The sequence below is a fragment of the Ammodytes marinus genome (assembly GCF_949987685.1).
Source record: "Ammodytes marinus genome assembly, chromosome: 16".
In the NCBI taxonomy this organism is placed as follows: Eukaryota; Metazoa; Chordata; class Actinopteri; order Uranoscopiformes; family Ammodytidae; genus Ammodytes; species Ammodytes marinus.
The window spans coordinates 812,368-817,367 of record NC_137220.1 but is presented as its reverse complement, the minus strand read 5'-3'; the positions used below and the strand labels follow the sequence as shown (position 1 = coordinate 817,367).

Sequence of the window (5,000 nt, the reverse complement as noted above, 5' to 3'; positions counted from 1 at the left end):
CAACTCTGTACTGTCTAATAAAGCTCTCCCTCTCTCTCTCTCTCTCTCTCTGTCTCTGTCTCTCTATTTCAACTCTGTACTGTCTAATAAAGCTTGAAAATGACAAAAAAATATCTTATTTAAAAAAAGCACAATATGAAACTAAAACAATTTTCTCCTAAAAAAGCTCTCTCTCATGGCCGTAATACTCTTCCTTAAATGAATACTTCACCCATACGGAACCGGCGTTCTATCATTATAAAATCACTATTATAATATAATGAATGAGGTTTTTCTTCCCTCAGTCTTCCCTCAGTCTTCCCTTGGCCCAGCTGTCCTGTTAATCCTAACCCTTACTGTGATGTCACAAGAAGGAAACTGTAGGGTTAGACAGTGAGACCATAAAACACTCTTTCTGCCTTTTCTCAGGCTACGATGATCCGATTTAATTTTTTTTTGCACAGTTATACTACATAGGATCTCAGAGTTCAATACACCTTCATATTCCAACCGGTGAAGTAGGCCTTTAAACATACGACATATTGACCTAATTTATTTTCCCATTAGCCGAGCATAGACCACAGCAAAGACCCACACTGCCTCTTCACCCTGAGATATGTGAGACAGTTAGGAGTGATATTCAGCTACATAAACACCCAGCTCTGCAAACTTCTGTTTTTCTCCAGAAAATCCTTTTTTTTCCTGCGTTAGTGTTACAAATTGCTCTCCGCTCCCTCTCATATGTCTGAGTTTTCCTGCTGACAAAGAGGGAATACTAGAGTCAGTTGTGGAGCTTTGTGTGAATCTGGAACACACTGAAAGATTCACACCCTTCACTGTTATATCCTCATTTACAACAGGAGGTTTGCTTACAATAAACCCTGCATTCCAGTCCCCATACTTTCTACTATTTAATTTGGTAGAAAACAGATTTAGGATGTCCTGATTCTTGTGGCCAGATTTAGGATGGTTAGAAATACCCAGATGTCCTACTTCATCCGGCCGAGATTTTGAGTGTTGAAGACAAAAGGCATCCTATCTGGGCGATTCTGACCCACAATCCAGTGCGCACCGGATGTGCTGTCACATCGACGAAGCCTCCGTATGAAAACAACCAGAGATGAGACGGATATAAAAGCAAGAGGCAAGATCAAGGAGCCATAAGTAAAAGTATGTCCCAATCGTACCATACTGCATCCTCACTAGAGTCTGTTTATGGTCAGATGTAGTATGTAGGAAAAAGAAAGAGTATGAGATTTGTAACGCAGGGCATGTCACTTTAGGCACAGGAAAAAGTTGAGCAAACAGGATTAAACTGAGAAAAAGGGAGTTTGGGCTTCAACGATGGAGATTATCAGCGGCGTGCAAAACCAAAAATCTAAAAGGCATGATCCAAATCGAAAGAAAATGTAGCACATCTCAAGATCCCCGGTTAAGGAGCACCACATACTGTCATTTCACTTATTTAAAGCTGCTCCGAGGAACTTTCAGTGTGTGTTAACTCTAGCGCCCCCCTTTGGACTAAAGCGGTAGTGTTTTTACCACGCCAGCTGTTGTTCCTGGGTGAGTGTATACCCATGACAAAGGCATTGAGAAAAACTATATAAAAATAGAATTCTTTGCACTGATGGTCTCGTTTGCTGTTACATGTAATTTATGATCATCAGAGGAAAAATGAGACTGTTTCAGAAATATTTAAAAGTTCCTCGTAGCGCCTTTAAAGCTGGGGTATGTGATTTCTGATTGGTCAAAATTAACATGAGCTGTACACTTTGACCAATCAGAGCGAGGCTCCGATTCTCTGTTCTTATTGGCTGTTGGGACTGTCCATTCACTTTGGCACGACGTTGTTGGTGTAGAGCGTGTCAGGGAGGGACCAAAGAGAACAAGTGGAGCGGTTGAGGTATTTGGATTCAAATCTTTATCCCAACTGCTATTTTCTCCCCAAATCCTCCATCCCAGCTTTAAGTCAGGCTCATATCACAATGAATCAACGCTGACTGGTTCCACACACACACACACACACACACACACACACACACACACACACACACACACACATCCTTCTCCAGAGAGTTTGAGAGTTGAATGTTCATCTGATCTAGAGAAGTTCAGTCAGACTTCTCTTGACCTATTTCTGTCCCCTCGTCTTAGGACACTGTTGGTCTGTGGCGTGCTTAACCCTGAGTGTGTGTGTGTGTGTGTGTGTGTGTGTGTGTGTGTGTGTGTGTGTGTGTGTGTGTGTGTGTGTGTGTGTGTGTGTGTGTGTGTGTGTGTGTGTGTGTGAGTGTGTGTGTGTGTGTGTGTGTGTGTGTGTGTGTGTGTGTGTGTGTGTGTGTGTGTGAGTGTGTGAGTGAGTGTGTGAGTGTGTGTGTGTTTGTGTGTTCTTAACTCAGTGTGTGTGTGTGTGTGTGTGTGTGTGTGTGTGTGTGTGTGTGTGTGTGTGTGTGTGTGTGTGTGTGTGTGTGTGTGTGAGTGTGTGAGTGAGTGTGTGAGTGTGTGTGTGTTTGTGTGTTCTTAACTCAGTGTGTGTGTGTGTGTGTGTGTGTGTGTGTGTGTGTGTGTGTGTGTGTGTGTGTGTGTGTGTGTGTGTGTGTGTGTGTGTGTGTGTGTGTGTGTGTGTGTGTGTGTGTGTGAGTGTGTGTGTGTTTGTGTGTGTGTGTTTGTGTGTTCTTAACTCAAGGCAAGTTTATTTATATAGCACAATTCAGACACAAGGCCATTCAAAGTGCTCAGTGTGTGTGAGTGTGTGTGTGTGTGTGTGTGTGTGTGGGAGAGAGAGAGAGTGTGTGTGTGTGTGTGGGAGAGAGAGAGAGAGAGATAGTGTGTGTGTGTGTGTGTGTGTGATGCCTGGTAGGAGTGAACCCATAGAATGCAAAGTATTCACGTTATCTAGATAATGAGTTGAAGTTTTCCCTCTCTTCCAACGGCCCAGATTTGAGTCTATGCGTGAAAAGCTTTCAAACAGTGTGTGTGTGTGTGTGTGTGTGTGTGTATGTGTGTGTGTGTGTGTGTGTGTGTGTGTGTGTGTGTGTGTGTGTGTGTGTGTGTGTGTGTGTGTGTGTGTGTGTGTGTGTGTCTGTGTGTGTGTGTGTGTGTGTGTGTGTGTGTGTGTGTGTGTGTGCTGATGCTGTTTGCTTGTCAGGTCTACTGTTGGTGTGATAAATGTTTAATTGGTCTAAACTAAACACACAGGATGCCCCTGAAGAATGCAATCCTCTTAAACAAAGATCTGTGTGTGTGTTTGTGTGTGTGTGTGTGTGTGTGTGTGTGTGTGTGTGTGTGTGTGTGTGTGTGTGTGTGTGTGTGTGTGTGTGTGTGTGTGTGTGTGTGTGTGTGTAAGACTGAGGGGCCCCTGGCTGTCTTGAGGCCAGTCCTGATTCTTACTTTAAAGGTGTAGTCAGTGATTCTGGAGAACGCTTGTTGTCAAAATCACTTTTTGTCCTAATCAGTGAATATCTCCTCATGATCCACTACCTGTCTCTAAAAGATTAATACGCAGCCTAGGCTCTTTATTCCAGCGCTCACACAGTACAGACAGGTGGTGGATCATGAGGAGATATTCACACAGTACAGACAGGTGGTGGATCATGAGGAGATATTCACACAGTACAGACAGGTAGTGGATCATGAGGAGATATTCACACAGTACAGACAGGTAGTGGATCATGAGGAGATATTCACACAGTACAGACAGGTAGTGGATCATGAGGAGATATTCACACAGTACAGACAGGTAGTGGATCATGAGGAGATATTCACACAGTACAGACAGGTAGTGGATCATGAGGAGATATTCACTCAGTACAGACAGGTAGTGGATCATGAGGAGATATTCACACAGTACAGACAGGTAGTGGATCATGAGGAGATATTCACACAGTACAGACAGGTAGTGGATCATGAGGAGATATTCACACAGTACAGACAGGTAGTGGATCATGAGGAGATATTCACACAGTACAGACAGGTAGTGGATCATGAGGAGATATTCACACAGTACAGACAGGTAGTGGATCATGAGGAGATATTCACACAGTACAGACAGGTAGTGGATCATGAGGAGATATTCACACAGTACAGACAGGTAGTGGATCATGAGGAGATATTCACACAGTACAGACAGGTAGTGGATCATGAGGAGATGTTCACACAGTACAGACAGGTAGTGGATCATGAGGAGATATTCACACAGTACAGACAGGTAGTGGATCATGAGGAGATATTCACACAGTACAGACAGGTAGTGGATCATGAGGAGATATTCACACAGTACAGACAGGTAGTGGATCATGAGGAGATATTCCCTGATTTTGACAACAAGCGTTCTCTAGAATCACTGACTACACCTTTTGTCTCTACTTATGACATCTATTGCAGCATGTCCGTCCTGGGAGAGGGATCCCTTACTCTGTCGACTCTCCCTGAGATTTCTTCAATTTTTTTTTTTTATTCCCGGTAAAGGGTTTTTATTGGGAGTTTTTTCTCAGCCGAGCTAAGGGTGTAAGGGCAGGGTGTCATATTGTATCATATTGTATGGAATGTAAAGCCCACTGAGGCAAATGTATTTGTGATTTTGGGCTATACAAATAAAACTGATTTGATTTTGATTTGATTTGATTTAAGGGCAGTAGAAGTTGGAGAAGAAAGAAGCCTGATTTTGATAGTAGTTAAACATTTGTCTCTGGCCCTGGGCTTCTCTGGATCACTCAAATGAATCAGTTTAAAAGTTAAACTCAGACGATAAGAGGTGATTGAATGTGGCTTCCCTCTCCCTCTCCCTCTCCCTCTCTCTCTCCCTCTCCCTCTCTCCCTCTCCCTCTCCCTCTCCCTTCCTCTCCTCTCCCTCTCCCTCTCCCTCTCCCTCTCCCTCTCCCTCTCCCTCTCCCTCTCCTCTCCCTCTCCCCTCTCCCTCTCCCTCTCCCTCTCCCTCTCCCTCTCCCTCTCCCTCTCCCTCTCCCTCTCCCTCTCCCTCTCTCTCCCTCTCCCTCTCCCTCTCCCTCTCCCTCTCCCTCTCCCTC

At 44.2% G+C, this 5,000-nt stretch overlaps 1 pseudogene across 1 annotated transcript in view; it reads right to left on the bottom strand.

Moving 5' to 3' along the window:
• Positions 1–531: 531 nt before the first annotated feature.
• LOC307262940 overlaps positions 532–5,000 on the bottom strand; it is a 14,565-nt pseudogene continuing 10,096 nt past the window's right edge. The window contains exon 10 of the transcript XR_013845617.1: positions 532–588. The product of XR_013845617.1 is annotated as an uncharacterized misc_RNA (transcript). The remainder of the gene's footprint in view (positions 589–5,000) is intronic.